Genomic DNA, 22,216 nt, shown 5'->3' with positions numbered 1-22,216 from the left:
GAGTTAAGAATAGAGAACAGCTCTTTGGTGGAATGTTTTGCATTCTCTATTTTTAAAGTATGGAAGTCATGCAGCATTTTTCAAATGAGCTTGTGGTATTGCTTGAACTCATTTTTGTAACTAACTCGACCGGTAATTCTGTAGTCTGTCCACCAAATGCGCTCAATATGTTTGCACAACTTCTTTGCTGCAGCTAATAACTCAATAAATCATTGTGTAGTACTACATGTCCTTGATTGGTTCCTGGTAATCTTGGGGGCTATACTGTCCTAAGAATGCCCAGCCATCATTGGTGGATTACTCCTCAAACAAGTAGAACGTGAAAAACTAGTACTTTGCCCTAGCAAATCGATTACTCCTCAATTGCAATTCTTCTGTGGCGTATTCTGGGATTAAGGATCTCAATTTTTTATTATTCTCTTAAAGGTCACTCAATTTTAAACAGTGTAACCCAGCCATGTTTTATCTTCAATTGCTGCTAACTTATCAAGTCTGTTTTATGGTGCACAATTATCTTGCTGCTGTGGTGAAAGCTAGAAAGAGGGTGGGCAAGTAAATATGTCTTGGTCATGTCTGTCGCTCTTGTTTCTTTTCATATTCTTATTGATCACATTTTAATTATGGTCATTGACTTTTATATTTATGATGGTCAGGGGACTAGGTATTTGTTTAAATAATGAAGTGATTCATGTGTTTGTTTGAATGATTGTATTTTGGGATTTTGCATTAATTATGATACTTAACTAAGTTTTTAGGTCTCGGCCTGCGTAGGCTGCGCTTGAGCAGTCTCGCCGGCGAGATCTTATGTCTTAGAGTAGGGGGCTTGAACCCGCCCCTCTTCTCCATTGGCTGGCTTCCTAAACGGAGGCCAGCCATTGGAGGAGAGGGGTGTCTGTCCGTTTAAGCCCAGTGTTTCTGGGATTGAGGGGCGTGTTTCTTTAGGTTCTTACTCTCCTCTTCCCATTGGCTGGAAATTTTACATTCCAGCCTATGGGAAGAGGAGAGAACAAAAAACACGCCCCTCAATCCCGAAAATGATGGTGGTTTCTCCGAGGCGAAGCAGAAATGCCTCGGAGAAACTACCGTAAAATTGTAAAATTGGTCTAACGCTGTAGGTGTCCAATACCTTCTTTCCTTTGCCAGACACTATGCTCTAATGAAAAGATGCCCAAGTTATGTATTGGAAAAAAAGGGTGGCCAGCGGGCCAGAGCTACGTAACATCCATATAAGGCACCTTTACCAACGCTCTAAATTCAGCCTCTATACTTCGCCTGTGGCTATCCTTAAAACCTGCTTGCGGACTGTCTCACCCGCTGTGCGCAGCTCGATGTAAGCGCTTTAGTGCCGGGAAATAAACTTTCCACGAGCAGACACTTAAGAGTACGCCCCTGAAGCACCCGTCTCTTTTTGGCTTTTGTACATTGCAACATCCGTTTTACTAAAACGATGTGGCATGCCCAGGGGAGGTCTAAACTTTGCCTTACTCCTCCCCCACCCCACCCCTAGACCGCCACCTCCTAGACCCCCACTCTGACTGCACTCCGCCGTTACTCTGTCTGTGTGTGTGTGTGTGTGTGTGTGTGTGAGTGTGTGTGTGTGTGTGGGTGTGTGTGTGGGTGTGTGTGTGTGTGTGTGTGTGTGGCTCTGTCTGTCTGTGTGTGTGTGTCTCTGTGTGTGTGTGTCTCTGTGTGTGTGTGTCTCTGTGTGTGTGTGTGGCTATGTGTGTGTGTTCCTCTGTGTGTGTGGCTCTGTGTGTGTGCGTGTGTGTGGCTCTGTCTGTGTGTGAGTGTGTGTGTGGCTCTGTGTGTGTGTGGCTCTGTGTGGGTAGCTATTTTTGTAGGTGGCTCTATGTGTGGGTGCCTCGGTCTGTGTGAGGGTGGCTCTGTGTGTGTGTGCGCGGCTCTATGTGAATGACTCTGTGGGTGGCTCTGTATGTGTGTGTGTGTGGCTCGGTGTGTGGGTGCACATGCAACAGGTCTCGCACTTGCGAGAGATTAAGCTATTGGCATTGTAAATGACAATGCCATTTATTTAGGTTTTAAAAACAAAAACATAAATAAAAATATTGTCATGAGCAATGCCAATAGCTCTAACTTTAACAATGCCAAGACCATTTCATTGTAAATGCCTGTTTATATATATTTGTGTTTTACTTTTATGACTCAATTTAACCTAATTAAGCACATATTGACTTCTTCTAAGCCGTGAAGTAGTTTCTTAATTCTTTATTTATAAGGTTTTGGCAACATAATAACAAAATAAAGCATCTCCATCAACAAGATGCATGGTGCCTGTTGCAAGGCAGGAGTAATTTGGCAAAGACAGCTACTCTGTATGACAGTGAGACTGATTTACATCTCATTACATAACGGTGTACAGTGGAGTAATCCAGAAAAACCTGATGCAGAGCACAATCAAAGAACAACACTCTCACTCTCATTAATTGGGATGGGGTTGTGGGGGCACATCTCTGGTGAGTAGTTATGAGAGAAGTGAGGATTATGGGTCAGAGTAATGATGCTTTTTGTAGGTCGCAAATGGTCCAAATCACATAATCAGGCCGTTTGCAACTGAAAAAAAGCACTTTTCCAGTACCAAACCCTGTTTTGCGATTCTGTGAACTATTACTGAATCTCAAAATGGGTTTGCGGTTCGGTATTAGGAAGGGGTGTGTTTAGGGTGTCCCTTCCTAAAAGGGCTCACATGGGTTTTTTGTGAATGTTTTGCAAGCAAAAAGGGGAGGTTGGAAAGCATTCGATATTTACCACCTACTCTAAGTAGGTGGTAACCCATTCGCAAACTAGAAGGGAACAGCAAGGGACCCCTTCCCCTTTGTGAAAGGTAGTAAAAAAAGATTTTGGGAGAAGGCAGTGACCCCATGGACCACTAACTCCTCTTAAAAAATGTTAAGAAAACGTTTCATTTTTGTTTTGGAAACGCATCCCATTTTCCTTTAACCAGTTTACCGCTGCCGTTATTTCAGCGCAGTGCGGGCGTTCTGAGGAGTGGGCGAGGCCGTGTTGGCCGTTCACAGCACCAGCCAGGTAGTGCTCGCAACTGCCAACGGGAGCACGGAAGGGGTTGAGGAAAACGGGCTGCGTTTTTTTTTACAAAAGGGCATGGCTTTATTTAAAAGTAATCACAGACATGGTGGTCTGTTGACCCCAGCAGGCCACCATTCCTGTGAATTGAGCGATTGCCAATGGGTTGCAAATTGCAACCTACATCATGAATATTAATGAGGTACATCTATTTGAGATCCACTGGGCATCACAAACAATATAACTCACACTGTAGTACATTGCTGTTTGTGATTACCTAATAGTTTTTGGTTTTACCAGTCTCCCATATTATGGGAATTAACGAGTGGTCTGTCCAGGGGAGAACTATTGAGGGACACACCTTCAAATTAGTGCAGTTGCTGAACACCGGGTCTAACAGGTGACCTTTAGAGTGTGTAGAGGATAAAACAAGCTGAGTCATCTGAAGGGCGGAAAGATCTCCAATTAGTTTTTTTGCAGTGATATCCGTCCTATCATCCAAGTGGATATTCAAATCGCCCAGTAGCGTATAGTTAGATGGAGAGAAGGCAAGATCTGCGAGCGTCGGGGCAATGAATCGCAGAACTGTTTGGCTGGGCCCGGAGGGCGATAAATGAGTGCTCCAGAAAAGGTCGAATTAGGCGAGAATTCAAGACAGAAAGACAGACTTTCACAATCAGTAAAGGGGTTGGGGAGGCACCGACAAGCATAGCAATCCCTGAAAATGATTGCTAATCCGCCTCCCTTTCCATTGAATCGATCATGTCTTGTGATTTGATAGCTATGCCCCAGGGTTTGTACCAACTCTGGTTCCGAATCCGGTGTCAGCCACGTTTCGGTAAGAAAGAGTACGTCTGGTTTGAGCTCCTCAAGTAACAATGACAGTTCTGTACAGTGCCTTGGCAGGGACCTACAGTTTAGGAGATACATTTTAAATGGGTGTTGTTTATCTAAAAGGGGCATTGACTTGAGCTGTGCATGACAGTATCCACACTGTGTTGGCATGTCTGGAGCGAAATAGCGATGTAAGCAGGCCATATTCGCTTGTGATCTTAGCCCTCTTAACTCAGAGGAGGTGTAGCTCTTACCGGTCCCTGAAACTGGATATGGGGTTGTGGCCCCTGGCCCCGGCCAGGCGCAGAAAGGCTCGCCTTCGGTGCGCGGCCGGCGCCCCCGCAGCGCTCGTCCGCTGCGCTTCCTAGGCGGGGGTGCCATTTTATGTGAGAAGGGCGGGAGGGGAGGAGCACTGGTCTGCTCGGCCAGCTCCTCACCCAAGATGGCGGGACCCACGGGGGAGATGTCTCCGGGTCAATGAGGTAGGAAATATGTGCAAAATAAGCAATCGGCTTTTAAAATATGGTTCAGAAATGTGCGCTTTTAAAAACAATTAATAACAATTAATAAAAACAAGAGCAGTAATCGCAAAAGTTGCCAGCATCAGTCCCGGCTTCCGCCTCAGGACGAGAAAATCACGAACAAAACACACCACTCACACTAGCAATCAGTGGGGGTGCATCAGAAGTCAGTGCTTTTATGTGAGAAGGGTGGGAGGGGCGGAGCACTGGTCTGCTGGGCCAGCTCCTCACCCAAGACGGCGGGACCCACGGGGGAGAGGTCTCCGGGTCAATGACGCGGAGACATCGTACAAGGAGGAAACGTACAAGGAGGCACAGAGAAAATATAAAATCACACTTCGAAGAACTAAGGCTGTACATTATAAAAGTCGTATTGAGGAGGCAGAAAATTCCTCGCGAGAATTATTTAAAATTTTTAAAGACATCTCTGTAGTAGCTAATAGTAATACTCCAGAAAAAGATTCAGTCGAGGAATGCAACAGAATAGCTAACTACTTCGCTGGAAAGGTCAAAGATATCTACACCACATTCTCAGGCGACATAATCTGCGGACGAGACTTTGAGGAAAGTGTAGGAGCAAGCAGAGTAGAGAACTGTCTCAGAACCTTTTCGGTACCCCCTACAGAGATACTCACCAACATCTGTCGGAGTATCAAATCGGGTTCACCTAGAGACCCTGCACCTCGGGTGTTGGGGGAAAGTATCTCGGTGTTAGAACCTTATATCAGGCATGTACTCTCCCTGCTGACTGGAAGAAAGCAATAGTTCTTCCTATCAAAAAGAAACCAAACGTTAGTTTGGAAGTGCTTGAAAACTTTAGACCCATTTCACTACTGCCCGACGAGACAGCGTTGGCTTGTTTAGTCATGGAGAGAGTGGAGTAGAGGATGAACCCTAGGTTGCGTGCATGGTTGGTGGGTGTTGGAGCTGTTCCCAATGCGGTCGGCCACCAGGAGTCGTCCCAGGCCGAGGGGGTGGAGCCGAGGATGAGGACTTCCGTCTTGTCAGAGTTTAGTTTTAATCGGCTGTTCTTCATCCATGCGGCAACTTCTTTCATTCCTTCGTGGAGGTTGATTTTGGTTGTGAGGGGGTCTCTGGTGAGGGGTAGGATCAGCTGGGTGTCGTCAGTGTATGAGATGATGTGGAGGTCATGCATACGATCCAATCTCTGATTTTTTTAGTTAGTTGTATGGTTGGTGAAAAGCGGGTCTGTTTGTTCAGGCCAAGTCTGCAAGTGTTGCATTTGTGGTAGGTTTAGAATCTACTTGGTTTTGCCAAAAAGTTGGGTTTTGCTTCTTTTCTTTCGTCTATGAATTCTGACTTGCATAGAATTTGTCTTAAATTATGGACTCGTCTGAAACCCATTTGGGGAACAGTCAGATATTTGCTCCTTGATGGAGGTGTTATTTGAAAATAATTGTAGGTGGTTTGGGGGAATTGTGCAAACAAGGTAGTGTCCATTGCGCAAATCAGTAAGAAACCTGATTGTATGAAAGTTATTGGGATCGTTGGAGAGTTTTTTGGGTTGGAGTAGGTGGTTGCATGCAATTATCTCACAATCATGTGCCACTTTTTCCGGTGTGGGTATCCCTGTTGTACCAATCTACCAATCAAGTTTATAGGTTTTTGTGTCGCTACAATTTTTCCTCAGTCTTTGGAATTCTCCTCGTGGGATATTCTGGATTGTTTTAGACAGATGACAACTGTCTGCCCTTAGAATCGAATTTTCAGCTGAGGGTTTGCAAAAAAGTTTGTGTGTAGGTTCCCATCTTGGGCGTTGATAGTTAGATCCAAGAAACCCCTAACTCAGACAAAGGCTGGTCCTACTGCTGTGCTCAGACTAAAGTGGCATCCCCCACCGCCGTCATAAATTACTGGGGTAAGTAAGTTTATTGTGTTGATTATTTAAAATCTTACAATATTACACATTCGAGAAAAAAAAGTCAATAAAAGCTATATTCATACATAAAACAGTTAAAATATCATTCAAAATTTTAATATTTAAAATAGTTACATCTCCTAGTTTCCTTTCAGCTATCGTTAGAAATTTTACAAACGTAGCATTTAAAATAATATCATTCGAGTCCAGACACCTTATAAGGGCCTGCCTGCGTGACCTTATGCCTCGTGCATTTAGAGGAATCTTAAGCAAAGTTTCTCTCTCCTGGGAGAGTTCCGGACAAGTGCAAAGAAGATGAAGGATATCCTCCTCACAGGTGTTGCACAATCTACATTCGGTTTGCGTTACCGTTCTTGCCCAAGGTGGACGATGGCACAGGCCTGGCATTTTGCCAAATCTTGCATTGAGGAGCACCTGTTTATTTTTTTCCGTCCAGGGAGTCACCAAATATTGTTGGATTTCTTTCTTTTTATAACCATTTATTACTGTCCAAGCGTGTTTTCTTTTGGTAAGGATAGCTTTATCATTTAGGATAGATAGCTTGCAGTTTTGTTAATTATCCTCTTAAATGATGTCTTGGTTATATTTGTATCCCATATTGACGTCACCTCAAAATCTTTAATCGCTTTCGTTAGGTACAGCCCTGCCAGAGAGTTCATATCATTACTTAATTCTTTCAATGAAAGTTGCTATATTTCATTTTGGTAATCAGTTTTTATTTGGTTCCAAACTTTTATGAACTGTGCTTGCCTTGAGTATTGTTGATTAGTTAGTCCGAACTCCAACCTTACTTGTGCAGGAGAAGCGTTTGCTGGTAGCTGAAATAGTGCCCGATATACTCCGGATATGTTTTTATTCACGATTTCAGTATCCCTACCCATTGTAGCTTCACTACCGTATGTGATAGTCGGTTCTAGTCTTGCAGAGATAATACTGAGAAGAGGACTGCGAGTTAGGCTGGGAAGGGATTTCTGCACAATTCTGAAAGCAGCAGACAATGCATTTGATTTCCTTTGGATGTCCCTTTTTTGTATTTTGAAATTGCCTTTTGAATCAAATAGAACCCCCAAGTATTTATATGACTCCACTTGCTCCAGCTCGATGTTATCCATATACATTTAAGTAGTGTGTTTTTTATATTATTTTTTGTAACTACCATAATTTTGGTTTTTGTGTCGTTTATGACCATACCATTTGCCTTAGAGTATGTGCGAGTCCTCCTAATTAATCGCTGTAAACCCACTTTGGTATGGCTCAATAATATCACGTCATCTGCATATAATAAATTCGTGAGCCGCCTATCTGCTACCTTCGGGGGGTGCGCATTTTCATTGTCCAATATTGGCGTTAGGTCGGCGAGAAACGGAGGGGAGCTAAAACACAGCCTTGTTTTAGGCCTTACTTTGCTGGAATCTCCTTAGATAATGTGCTACCGTCCCCCACCCTCACACTCACCCATGTGTCTGTGTACAAGATACGAATCAATTTAAGTAGTGAGGTTGGTATTTTCATTGTCTCGAGTTTTTCCCAGAGTAAATTCCTGCTTACACAATCAAATGCGGATTTGAAGTCTATGAAACATAGATATAAAGGTTGCTTCCATCTAATTGACTTGTCAATAAGTAGGGTAAGAATAAAAATATTTGTCGTTGTACCCAATCCTTGGATGAAGCCTGTTTGATTTAGAGGCAATTTCTTATTGTCCGACACCCATTCTGTTAGTTTGGTCAACAGGATTCTGGCAAATAGCTTGGCGTCCGTGTCTTGTAAGGTGATTAGCCTATAGTTTTCTGCCAGTGCCCAGTTTCCTTTTTTGAAAATTGGTGTTATTAGGGATCCTCGCCATGACTTGGGAACAGTTCCTGTTAGTATGACTTCTAAGAATAATTTCTCTAGAATAGGCGCCCATAGTTCGGGGTTTTCCTTAAAAAGTGCAAATGGTATTCCATTTGGTCCGGGAGCCCCATTTTTCTGTTTTTTTATCAAGTTAATTATTTCTTCTTTATCTACTAGTATTTGCATATCCAAATTATTATACAGAATGGAAGACTCCATGTTGTTACCATTTTTATCCTCATAAGGCTTAACCGGCGCAATTGTTTCAGTAGTATCCTGATTCAGGTGGTTCCTCAGGTAGATCTTCCATTCCTGCTCGGTTAGCGGTGATGAGACTACTTGCTTATTGGGCCTAGCCAATTGATTGATAATTTTCCAGAAGTCTCTTTAAAATACTAAATTACTGCATTTTTGTTTTCCGCATAGATCCTATACCACCACTGCTGGCCTGGCGAAGCTCGCCCTTTCTAGGTCCTCTTTGTGCCCTTAAATGCAAATTGCCAGGGGATGACTTATCTCATTTAACATGGATCTGCCCCTATTTTGCCACATTCTACACTGATGTGTTTAGCACCCTTTCCCGTATGATTTCGGAAACTCTTAACCTGTACCACATGATGGCACTCCTGGGCAATGATGCTGATTTCCCGAAGAGCATTTTTAGGTTCACTGCTACAGCTTTACTTCTGGTGAAAAGAGAGATAGCATTACATCGGGGCAGTTGTATCCGCCCTATTAGGGCTTGGCTACACAGCATGGCATACAGCGACATGCGAGTTAGGTGAATGCCATGTTGCAACCCCATACCTACCTCCAGGCCGAAGAATATCTGGCAGACTCCACGTGCCTATCTCCTCTCCGTGGAGAAAAATGTCCAAAGCCAAGACCAAGCCCCTTCAACTCTTGCTGCGTCCTCTTCTTACTCCACCAGTCAGGACTTTATTTCATTTTGTATGCCTTTTTCTATATATTACTCTACCTGCGGATAGTTGAGCCCCCGTGTGAACTCTGAAGTCATGTGTATTAATGTTTTTACGCATATTGCAATTACCTCTACACCGATTTGATGTGTTGCCAATTGCTATTTGATATTTCCGTATGCAGCTCATGATGTCCCTGTTTTTTTTCTCCCTTTCGTGTATTTGTGGAAAAAGATAAAGTTGACCAAAAAATACAATAGCTAAAATCAACTTGACATTCAAATGTGAGTAAATTTCTGTTGATTAAATACATGTGGAAATGTATCCATTACCGTGTCATTTTTTACACTAACCAGAAAATAAATATGGATAAATACAAACAAAATCCACAAAAAAATATATATGGATAAACACAGACGGATATGTCCAAAAAAAACATAAAACCGGAGACCTACAAATGCTTCACATTACCATACATTCCTTTAAAATCAGACATACAAGCATAGCCAATGTCTGTCACACAATTTAACACTGCCTGGCTAAAGGTTTCAGCTCATTAGTATCAGTTTAGCCCCCTAAATAGAACAATCAGCAACTGAAAGGTGACTTACCACTGAGAACCAAATGTTCCGCCACGGCATAGTAACAAGTGTGGGATCGTAGTACATGTCTTCAGCATTGTTAAAAGTCAAACAAACGGCACATCCTCACACAAAATCAAAGCCACCAAAGATTGTTGAAAAGAATTGCCTGCTTCTTCACAGATAAAGTAACAAAAATTGAACAAATTGACCCCCCTCAAACACCCTGGACCAAACTGAAGGAGATCATACCAAGGACAACCAGGTCTGCCTCCAACAAAAAAATAATGCTTACTGGTCAAACTTCGAACTCATGTCGGAAAACGAGGTCTTCAACATAATTGCAAGCCTAAAGCCCTCTTCCCACACTATGGACCCCCTCCCATCCACAATAGTAAAGCAACTTAATCACATCATTAACCCTTTCTGGACAAAAATCATCATCTCCTCTCTCACATCAGGCTGTGTCCCAGACTCCCTTCAACTAGGACAAATCACACCCATACTCAAGAAACCAGGAGCCGGCCCCAACGATCTCAACAACCTCAGACCTATTTCCAACCTCCCGATCCTAGCTAAAACATTGGAGAAGTGCATTCTCCAACAACTCAACAAACACATTGACGATTTCAACCTCCTCAACACCTTTCAATCCGGATTCAGGAAAGGTTGTAGCACTGAAACAGCGATGAGCAATATTTCTGACGATATCAACAGAACCTTAGATGAAGGCGAAGCCTGTCTCCTCATCCTTATTGACCTATCTGAGGAATTAGACACAATAAATCATCCAGAGTTACTTGAGACTTTGAAGAGGCGCTCTGGAATTAATGGCTTAGTACTAAAACAGTTCATTTCCTTCAGCACCTTTCGCAACAAATTCAAATCAACTTCTGTCTTTCGAGGCCAACACAAGTCACACTTGGGGCCCCGCAAGGATCGATCCTCTCACCATCCCTATATCAGGGCTCGAAAAATTCCCTCGACAGCTTGCATTTGCGAGTTCGATAAATTCAGGACAAGCTATTTGTAGGTCCTACTCGCCCTTTCTGGCGAGTAGGAGGACAAACTGACATTTGGCCTCTGAAAGCAGAGGAAATGTGACAAGATAGCAAGATTTAAAGGCATCTTTATTGCTCACAAAGTAAATGAGCAATAAAAATGCTTTTAAATCGTGTTAACTTGTCACATTTGCTCTGCTTTCAGAGGCAGAGGTCAAGTGCATTTCACTTAGGTCGAGGAGATGTTGTAGGTTACTAGACCTGCAGGTCTAGTGCATTTTTTATAAAATTGGAGCCCTGTATATGCAGATGACATTCAAATTTACCATAAAATCAAATCTCCCAGCGACATCCGTCAAATCAATGTCACACTAAACAAGATACAATCTTGTTCAACGCAAATCACTTAGAGCTGAACCCAGACAAAACAGAACTAATACTGTTCTCTCCAAAAAGTAACCAACGACCAATCCAAGACTGGCTCAAGAATCTTGATGCCCTAAACTGCTCCCTCATCCTATCCGACTTGGTTAAGTCACTAGGCATTACCCAGGAAAAGAACTTATCAATTAAAGACCACATCAAAAACTCTGCATAAGGTGCGCTTTACTCACTAAAACACCTCAAGAAAATTAAACCTTTCATTCCCCAAGATGATCTCAAGACAATAGTGCAATCCCTAGTTCTCTCCAAACTGGACTATGGGACGCCATTCTAAAAGGGACATCGAAAGCTCACCTAGCCCCACTAAGGTCAGTCCTCAACATGGCACCCCGACTCATTAATGATGTAAAAAGATTTGATCACATCACACCAGCTCTCAACTCCTTCAGCTGGCCTCCCATGGATGGTAGATATATTTACAAACTGGCCAGCATCACACACAAAACCCTTCACTCACATTCCCCCAGCAACCTTAACAGCGAACTAGTAAAAACAGGAAAATCCAGAACTCTGAGAAGCTCCAACTCACTTCTTCTCATCCTTCCGGAAGTGGAAAGGAAAACCACTCAGAGTCGATCCTTCTCAGGTAATGTACCCAGGATGTGGAATGCATTCCCTAAAGACCTCAGAAGCAACCCCTCCTTCTCCTGCTTCAAAAGGGACTTGAAACTCCATCTCCTCAACAAAATCTTTCCGACCAGGGTCAACTAACCTAGACTCTCATTACTTAATTGACTCGCCCCTCACCAGACCATCAAGGATAGATGGTTACTGGACTGTGCCAACCACCTACTTTATTTTGGCCCCCTCCCCCTCACTGTTTGCCTAATTATTATTTCTTCCTTAGATAATGCAATGCAACCTTTATCTTTCACTGTTTTGCCTAAGTATTATGCTTATATCTTTTTTGCTTCCATAGATCATGCTATGTAATGAAACCTTTATCTCCTGTGTATATGTAAAGTGCTCTGATACCCACAAGTCAAGCTAGCGCTATATAAAACTTTTAAAATAAAAAGAATTAAAGTAGTAAGTAACTTTTGATGTGGTCAAACTAGAAACATTTTGATGTTGTTTAAATCTGCAATGGGGGCAGAAGATGATGAGTTATGCGGCAAGTGCAGCAACCCTATAATTATGCGGAAAACATTGCATTGTCGCTAAATTCTAGAAGACTTAGCTAAAAACGCTCACTTTCGATGGGCTGAGAGATAAAACAGACCCTTACCACTGCAACACACTGAAGCAACTCATGCAGGCTTTTGTTAAAGCATCTCTGTGTCCTACAGATGCATCAACAATTCATATGAGGGGGAGGGGGGGTCAGTTCATGGCTCAGTTAAAAAAACACATACAATGCGTTTTTTTTAAGACGTCTGTTTATGCTGTTGACGCCTCTTGACCAACTTGTGCTCCATCCCAGATTGTATCAAGAACAGGATGCGGGTTGCTTTACTGCATAGCCTACGCACCGAGCCTGTTCCGGATTGTATTTCCTAGTGCAATTTATAGTACAAATTTGTAATTCTTTGTATTTATAACACACTTAATAAAACTGTATCAATTGAATTTTGCATTTTTAACAGACATGAACTAAAATACAAGCCTTTTAGTTAAAATAGGGCACATAGGTCTACTGACAAACGTCATGTGCAATCGGCCGGAAGGAAAAAAGGTTAAACCTCAAAAACCACACACCTGCTTGATTCGTCTATGTGACAGAGGGCGGCAAACTAATACGAACGTGGTTTCTCGTCATAGATGCCAAGAATCAGTGTTTACAACTTTCTCCAACACAGTCCAGCAGGTTTATTGCTGTCCTAACTCCAAGGGTGAAATACTTTAGTGTTCAAATTCTCATTGCCGATGAATGCGGGCTGAGAGCATCGCGGATGACAAAAAAATCCTGAGGAAAACAATCTATAACCTACCATTAAACTGCTATCGCTTCCCTTAGCTATTTACCACATCGAAATAAAACCTGTCTAACCACTTACACCAGTGCTTTCCAAACTTTTCATCTTGGTGACACACTGTATAGGCATTAATAATTTCGCGACGCGGTAGTTCAGTTTTACTAGCACACCGGAATTTAAATTAGCAGCATTTTTAGACATGCATCATTTTTCACACTGTACATACATACAGACTTACTGAGTATTGACAACAAGTAGTGGGCAGCGAGTAGGCAGAGGCAGCTTAGCAGCACCACTTGGATTTGCATGAGAGCTGTTTATGGTGAAAGAGGAGAATACTTTGAAGTCGGGATTTGTAGGTGGGTTTGTTTTTCACCAGTACTTTGGTGGTCGGATTCATCAAGCATGCCTGCAGTGCCATCCATGATTTCGACATCATCAGGGTCAGGGGAGTGTCAAGGACAAGGACAGAGCACTTCCTAGTGATAGCCATTTCATTTTGTTGTCTTTCAGTATTTGTTAATGCATATATCGGTATTTGTATTTATGTAGCAGAAACCTAGCAGTGGAGCAAAAGCATGCTGTCAATTAATTAGTGAGGTAAGCGACGATACAAGGATCGTGAGTTGCCATTTCTGGATTGATGAGGCTGGAACAGTTGGAAGTCCAGATATTTGTTGGAGCTGCTTGTGGGACGTTATGTTAACATCATCTCTAGTTGTGATGCCCAGGGCTGAATGTGGATTACTTCCAAGTATGCGTGGTTCATGGATTGAATACTCAGCAAATATCTTGCTGTAAGTCAGGTGTTGTCCGGGCTGGAATGATCATGTGGGATACAGGGAACCCCCTCCAAGAAAAAAAACACGCCGAAGTCATGTTAGAAGCAAATGCGTACGTTTGAACGCATGTGCAGACCTATAAAATTATGCAGCAGTCATGTCATTACCTTTTTATTAAAAAATGTTTATAACAGCCACACTGCGTGCAGCCGAGATGCTTCACAGCATGGCTAAAAAAGATTGGCAAAGTCAATAGGTCTAATCAGTGCTTGAAATGGAAAAATCGAAGTGCAGGTGCTCTGTAGCAGAGTACCTGCTTGTTTCTGAGAAGTGCCAGTGCTCTCCAATTAATAGTATAGCATTTCTCTATTTCTCTTGAGAAGTGCCGGTACTCTCCCTTCCAAAATAAAAAAGTGCCGGTACTCCGTACCGGACAGTACCGGACCATTTAAAGCACTAGGTCTAATGCCTGGATTACTTGAGGTAATCCCCATTACTCTTAGTCCTACTCGTCCTCGACCCAGTCATAACACATGAGGTATTCCACCCGACAGGAAACAAAACAGGAAACGCTTTTTCAGACTCCACCCACCCTCCTGTCAGGTGCTATATTACACCTCACCACCAGAAGCAAATCCTGATGTACCAAGCACCAAAGGCCCGGCAAGGGAGGGCGGGCGGGTTGTATGACTGGGTCGAGGACGAGTAGGACTAAGAGTAATGGGGATTACCTCAAGTAATCCAGGCATTACCTCTACGTCCCTCGTCCTCGACCCAGTCATAACACATGAGGCATACCAAAGCAACCCCAACGGCCTTTGGCACACCACAACCAGAAACAAGAACAGACACAAAGGCGTGCAGCAAGACATAGTTTATTAAGAAACTAAATCAAACAAGTGGAGGAACCCCCACCGCACGCAGCACCCCAGAGCCAAAATTCAGGCGGCCCGAAAGAGCACAATTCAGGCGATAATGTCGCACAAAAGTGGACTCGGACGCCCAGGTCCCCGCACGACAGATTTCATCCAGGGGGACTCCATGGAAAGCCGCCCAAGAGGCAGACACACCCCTGGTAGATCTAGCCTGAACACCAGAAGGGCAAGGCAAACCAGAGCCCTGGTAAGCCAAGGAAATCACCTCCTTGATCCAACGACCCAAAGTAAGCCGAGAGGCAGCTTTACCCCTACCAGCCAGACCAAAGGTAACAAAGAGGGAGTCAGAGGACCGAAAGGCAGCAGAACGAGCAACATAAATAGACAAAGCCCGTCTGACATCCAAAGAATGGAGCAAGACGTCAGAGGGCGAAGAGGGAGAAGGACAGAGAGAAGGAAGAATCAATTCCTGGGAGGAATGAAACTTGGAACGAATCTTAGGTAGAAACCCGGGGTCCAAAGCAAGGACCACCGCGTCGTCCAGAAACCTCAAGAAGGGGGGAGAACAGCGCAAAGCAGTAAGCTCGCCCAACCTCCGAGCCGATGTAACAGCGACCAAAAAGGCCACCTTGAAGGACATGAACTTCAAGTCCACAGACTCCAGAGGCTCAAAAGGGGGCGACTGTAATGCACCCAAAACCAACGAAAGATCCCAGGGAGGAACCGGGGAAAGTACCACAGGAGCAGAAAGAGAAAAGCTCCGAAACAAACGGGAAACCAACAAGCCATCCGAAGGCAAAAAAGAATCAGGATCCCGAAATGCCCGGATAGCAGCCCACTGACCCTTCAAAGTGGACAAAGCAAAGTGTTTGTGAAACCCATCCAGAAAAAACTGAAGAACAGAGGACACCGCACAAGAGGCAGGGGACAGGCCCATGGAAGCACACCAAGAAGAGAAGGAAACCCAGTGTTTAGAATATGAGGAAAGCGTGGACTTCCTACGGGAAGCCTGCATCACTGTGATGAGGTGATCGGGCAAACCCCGGACCCCAAGAGACAGCCGTTCAACCTCCAGACCGCCAAGGTGAGAGGTACCAACAGCGAGGCCGACTGGCAACTCAGAGGAGACGGGTAGCGGGGCAGGATCCAGGGAGGGCCCACCGCCAGCCGCAGCAGAAGCGGGAACCAAGAGCGGCGAGGCCAATAAGGCAGAACAGCCACCACCTGAGCCCCCACCCGCTGAACCTTCAACAAGAAAGCAGGGATCAGAGGAAAGGGGGGGGAAGGCATAGAGTAACCAAGGAGGCCAGAGGACAGTCAAGGCATCCACTCCCCAAGCCCCCTCCCCCGGAGTCCTGGAGCAGAACAGGGGAAGCAGGGCGTCCTTCAGCGAGGCAAAGAGATCCAGCCCCGGAGTCCCGAACCTCAGGCACAAAGACCTGAAAATCCGAGGGGACAGGCACATGGTGATAGAGGACGGGAACCTCCGGCTCAAGGAGTCCGCCACCACGTTGTCCACACCCTTGATGTGTTGCGCAGACAGGGCCACCAGATGACACTCGGCCCAACTCGCAATGGCACAGGCCACCAAGTTCAGGGAAAGGCAGCGGGTACTGCCCTGGTGGTTGATGTAGGCCACAGTCACCGTGTTGTCCGACCTCACCAACACGTTGCAACCCAGAAGACGATCCTTGAACAGGCGAAGGGCCCTCTCCACCGCCGACAGTTCCCTCCAATTCGAAGACCGGTGCGACTCCGAAGGAAGCCAACGCGCCTGGATCGCCCAAGGACCCAGAGTCGCCCCCCAACCGGAGGCGCTGGCATCCGTCGTCAAAACCAAAGGGGGCGGAGGATGGAACCACATGCCCCTCGACAGATTGGAGGGATCCAGCCACCATTGGAGAGCAGACACCAATCCTGGGGTCACCGGAACAGGAATCGAGAAGTCCAGGACAGGAAAGGGCACCCAACGCTGAACATGCCACAGCAGCGGCCGAAGATGGACCCTGGCCCAGGGCACCGTGAACACAGTGGCAGACATATGACCCTGGACCACCAACCACTGTAGGAGAGGAGCAGACCTCCTGGAAAGCAACGTCCTCAGCAAGGATTGTAGACGCAGAAGCCGGGACTCCGGGAGAAAAACCTTGCCCATCACAGAGTCGAACACAGCCCCAATGAAGGTCCGCCGAGTAGACGGGTCCAGGTGACTTTTTGGCAGATTGACCAGGAAGCCATGGGCCTCGAGCGTACGCATGGTCAACGAAAGGTGTACAGACATGACCTCCGAAGATGGAGCTTGGAGCAGCCAATCGTCCAAGTAAGGAAACACGGACACCCCCAGTAGATGGAGATGGGCCACCAAGGGAGCAGCCACCTTGGTGAACACCCTGGGGGCGGACCGGAGACCGAAAGGAAGGACGCAGAACTGCCAATGACGACCATCCAGGCAGAAGCGAAGGAACTTCTGATCCTCCAACGCCATCGGGACATGCAGGTAAGCATCCTGGAGATCCAGCGACGTGAACACCCAACCCTCCCGGATCAGGGGGATCACCTTCTGCAGCGTCTCCATTTTGAAGGGAATCTTCTGAACAAACAAGTTCAAGGCCCGAAGATTGATGACAACACGGAACCCTCCCGTGATCTTCGGAACCACAAAGACAATAGAATAATTCCCCAGTCCCTGCTCCAGGCACGGAACCGGGACAATCGCCATCTTGTCGAACAGGGACCCAACCCCCTCCAGCAACGCCCTCCGGCGAGCAGGGTCTGCAGGTACAGGGGTCACCACCAACCCCGAGGGAGTAGGAGGGTACAGGAACTCCATCCGGTAGCCCCGAGAAAGAACATCCAGCACCCACCGGTCCGATGTCGTCACCAGCCAAGCTTGGAGAAACAGCCGCAGTCTCCCACCAACCGCGGACTGACCCCCAGCGAGAGCGGGCACTGGAACGGAATAGTCAGGAGCGAGCCGCCCCCGACCCCCCCTCCGGCTGAGGCTTCTTCTGGAACCTCCGAGGAAAGGACCTGCGTCTTGGAAGTCTTGAGACTGGACAGAGTCTCCAACAGCAGGCGCTTCAGGCGTCCCGCGCCCCTCTGACCAGCACGCCGACCAGCAGGCGCAGAATCCTCACAGTCGGAGGAGGACGAGGAGGAGGAAGAGTACCGAGCAGGAGAGACATGTTTCCTCTCCCTGTGGTGCTTCCCCATGACCATTAACGACAGCAAAAGCAGGAAATACAGCAAAACGTTCCACACACAGCAACACCAAGGCGTCACACTTCAAACTGAACTCCAGGACAATATATAGGGACTGAAACACTCACCCCCGCAGCTGCATCCACTTCGAAATTCAAACGGAGGGGCAGAAGCAGCCTCCCAGCAAAGACCAATGAGGAACGCAGAAACGGCACTCCAGCTGAAGCGCTCCGATGACGTCATCAGGACGCGCCATCCCGGCACTCAGGCGAACGACAGGGGACCCCGGAGCCCACCCGGGCTCCCGACCATGCCAGACGGAGCAAATGAAGGTGCCACCGGAAGCGTCCCGCTTCCCCACACGGGCTCCACACCCGGCCGATGCACCCGGACTCCGGCAAACCGAAACCCCGCCAATCCGGCCCCGCCCACAGGGGCCGGCAGCAGAGAAGCGGAAGAAGCGCGTCCCTCCCACAAACATAGGCAAGTGAGGGACGCGCAGGCAGTCGACTGCCCCCCCCAGCAGCGAACAGCCCGGATCCAAAGCGGAGGCTCTGACCAGCACGCTACGAAGACAGGAGATCCACGGGGACCCGAGAAGCCCCGCAACCCAGGGTCCCCGACCGGAGGAAAGCCCAGGAAGCCCAGCAGCCCGGCTTTGTAAAAGGTCCCACGTCGGTCCATGAGCTCCCCCAAGGCCTCGCGAAGGAAGACACCACAGGACTCCTGATGCAGGTAAGTGCCCAGCACTCACCCCAGCGTAACCCATCAGCATTCCGACCGACAGGAAACAAAACAGGATTTGCTTCTGGTGGTGAGGTGTAATATAGCACCTGACAGGAGGGTGGGTGGAGTCTGAAAAAGCGTTTCCTGTTTTGTTTCCTGTCGGGTGGAATACCTCATGTGTTATGACTGGGTCGAGGACGAGGGACGTAGAGGTAATGAGAGACACATAGTGGCTTAGCCAGTGCTTGTTGTTTATTGGTGCATTTTGATAACCTGTTGGGTTTCATGTACTTCTCAAGGCAGTGGCGTAGTTTGGATGCTATGGGCCCCAAGGGAAGCAAGAAAAATTTCCCCTGGCACCCCACCCCTGCTGAATCGGTAATACAAAAGACAGCGCTGTACGGGGAGCAGTGGGTTCCTCCATCCATTGACTCCAGAGGCACTGCACCTGCTGCACTAATGATAGCTCCGACCCTGCTAACGTCTCAAAGTTCTTTAATCAGCATGTCTGTCTTCTCTTCTCCCTCTCTCCACTCATCTCCTTCCAATCTTTTACTCCCTCCTCCGTCCTCCCCATTGCCTTCCTCGCTTGCTGCTTTCTCACTGATCTATGTCTCCTTTCTCCCTCACATCCTTTTTCTGGTCCCTTTCATTGCCTCTTTGCTCGTCCTTATCATCGTTTCTCTGCCATCATAATTCACTTCTCTCATTCTGACCTCTTTCTCCAGCCTCCCCATTCTATCTTTCACCCTCTCATTTCATCCCTTTTCTCCCTAAAACCTTCTCCCCCGTGCTCCACCCAAACTCCACAAAAACTAAACACAGAGCCAGGCTCAAGGCAGGCTTTGTGTTTAAAAACACGTGTGCGAGCGGTCTCCTAAGTCACTGCAAACAGGGCAGGACTGAGTCCCTTCAAACCCCTGGGCCACGGTGCAACTGCACCGGCTGCACCTCCGACAGCTACGCCACTGCCTCGAGGCGAGATCAGGATGCAGCAATCGGGAGATAAATATGCAAATCCAACCACATAACTCCATTCTTATTCCATTTACACGACTAGTCACATAGCGAAAGCAGACAGCCCTTTTGAACCGTGTTGCCACATTTTGCAGGTTAAAACCTCGAAACTCCAGACCTGACGGGCACTGGACTCTGGTTGTAGACAAACGGCTAACAGAGCGGCTCTCACCGTAACAGAGCATTAATTGTTCGGTGACACCATTTGATGCCGTACATCTGGTCTTGAAATGTGTCTTATGCTATTTTGTTTTGTACAGAATGTTGCTGCTGAAGTGAAAAGTCTGTCCTACTGCTCTCAAGACACAAGTCATAAGTAGATGCGTTTTATCTTTTTTTCCTTCTATGAAATGGCTGCATACATTAACCTTGAAGAATTGCTGTCCGTGAGTTTGGATTAGGATAAAAGCCACCGGGAGTGGTGATTGTAGGTTTGAATGTGCCCCTGTAGTCCACCGCGGGTCCTGCCTCTCTCTCTCCCCTCTGCGCCCCGTTTCAATAACAATGTGTGTAGACATCAATGACAGGTGATTTCAGAAGCGAATTAGTATTGGGTTGACGCCGCAGTATAATATTCACCGCTGCTGCAATGAGTCAGCAGAAGAATGGCATGATAATTAGGCCGCATCTCGTCCCCATTGCGCGACACACCCACACATGGCAGCCGACACAGTAACGTGTCTCGACATAGAGTTTGGAAAGCTCTGACTTACACAGACAGTCGATGACTTCAGCCTGATGTCCGTCTTCCGCTGTTGTCTTTAATCTGACGTCATTTCCCTTAACTGTAGCACTTCCGGGTCTTACAGCAACCAATCCTAACGCTAAGCACTATTTTAGCTGTAGCCTGAAAGTGGGTGGTACTGCTAATGTATGTTGTGACCTAGAATTGGAGCAGTGAGGCTCTCTCAGCCAGTTCGAACTGCTGATTGGTGGTGGGGCCCGCGCATAGCATGTCTGAGCCGTGCGCATGCCTGTAGGCGAGTAAATCTCCCTCAGCTCGGGCTTCGTTTCTAAGTGTTGCCTGAGCCAATGCGCTTGCGCATTCCTCCGGGAGCTGAAAGGAAGTGTCTACCAAAACGGCTGCGGATCGCGCATACAGTGAATGTGATCTATCCCGTGCACGCCAGCCACATAACACACCACCATTTGTGCCTTGGCATCAGACTTCAAAGGCTGCCCCCCCCCCCCCCCCACCACGCCACAGCAATGCCGAGAGCTTATTTAGTGGTTGTTTTGCATTTATTAGGTGTTATATGTCTCCTTAATTTTTGTAGCGCTTATACTTCCTCGCATCTTGGCGCATTCTTTAATTTAAAAGGGAGCCTTTTTATTATTAGTACTTTAGCTGCCGATATCACAACAGTACATTTTTCTGCGCTTTAACTTATATTTTCAAGCTACTTTTGCTCTTACAGTATTAGCCTATTATTTAGGGTAACTTACAAACCCGATTTGCTGGTGTTTTCTTTTACATGTTTAGAAGCAGCGCTCCTAAACGTGCGCATATATCTCTGTATCATATGTTACTCAACATTTTCCCAATGCACACACACAAACAAAAACAGCATATTACAATATCTATGCGAAAACATTATTTTACAACCCTGCGCCATACAAAAAACACATGCAGGTCACAATTGCTAATTGTTAATATTACCTTCCCTTGGTGCTTTCCGTTTTGCTTGCTTAAAACAAACATGAATCCATTGTACACAATCTTATTAATTTGTTTTGTACCCACTGTTGCACCCAACCTCAACGTTTTGTTTATAGCCACCATTAGCATATACATTTTGGAACAGCTCCCTATATTACTACACCGTTAGTCTGCTTTATAATACCTCTTATAAACAGTCGGAGCAGGAACTATAGGTGAAAGTTGCTCATCTGTGATGCTTTAATGCATTTTTTAAATGTATCGATTGTTTCAAATGTGTGTCGTGTGCATCTATGTACACTATATGCTCACCGCGTGTTCTTCCATATTGTAGTACAGATCTTGTTTTTAAAATTTTTTTACTGATAGGCCAGATCCACCCTGAGGAACTGTTAAGTCTTTTATTAGAGCGGGTGAAAGAACTGCACCCTAACTGGCGCAAGAGTGACATTGAACATAATCTGACGGCGGCTCTGTAACCAGTCCTGTAAACAAACCTCTCTTTTCACGAGGTTTCTTGCTTTGAGGAGTCTCTTTTCCAGGCTCGTCACAAGCGCGAGTGCACTCCCCTACAGGACCCAGGCTGGCGGGCGGGGAACCTGCTTAATAAGACCAAATAAAGCCTGTTATAAAACCGGACCTTTGAAAATAATCCAGTCCAGTCCCGGGCCATGTGCACTGGGGTGAGGAAAACAAAAACAAAGGTTGCCTGTCTCGTGCATCCCTTAGATTCCTTACTTCTGCTTGCTTTTTTGTTTTGTTTTAGTGAAATCTGGTTTATCCAGTTAGTTACTGGTTATGCTTTAGGGTATCTCCCTGTATCTATGGAATCACTATTCGTACATGTGTTTTATGCACGTTTCCCCCTCTTACCAAGTTGCAGGCCTCCATGTCGCCATGTTATTTGTATGCCATGTTTAGCACTCATATTTTGTAGTCACGTTTGAGTGTAATTCTCAG

The 22,216-nt window shown here is 46.2% G+C and overlaps 1 protein-coding gene across 2 annotated transcripts in view; it reads right to left on the bottom strand.

Moving 5' to 3' along the window:
- Positions 1 to 20,406, bottom strand: part of LOC147676773 (uncharacterized) — a 594,493-nt gene extending 574,087 nt beyond the window's left edge. The window contains exon 1 of one of the 2 annotated variants that reach the window (XR_015302442.1): positions 20,310 to 20,367. The gene's annotated coding sequence lies outside the window, so the exon portion shown is untranslated. Of the gene's footprint in view, positions 1 to 20,309 lie in introns of both variants that reach the window. The other variant, XM_086945206.1, reaches the window with a different exon arrangement.
- Between the last annotated feature and the right edge of the window lie 1,810 nt (positions 20,407 to 22,216).

This window comes from Lissotriton vulgaris, chromosome 12 (genome assembly GCF_964263255.1).
Source record: "Lissotriton vulgaris chromosome 12, aLisVul1.2, whole genome shotgun sequence".
Lineage (NCBI taxonomy): Eukaryota > Metazoa > Chordata > Amphibia > Caudata > Salamandridae > Lissotriton > Lissotriton vulgaris.
This window is presented reverse-complemented; position numbering and strand designations above follow the sequence as displayed.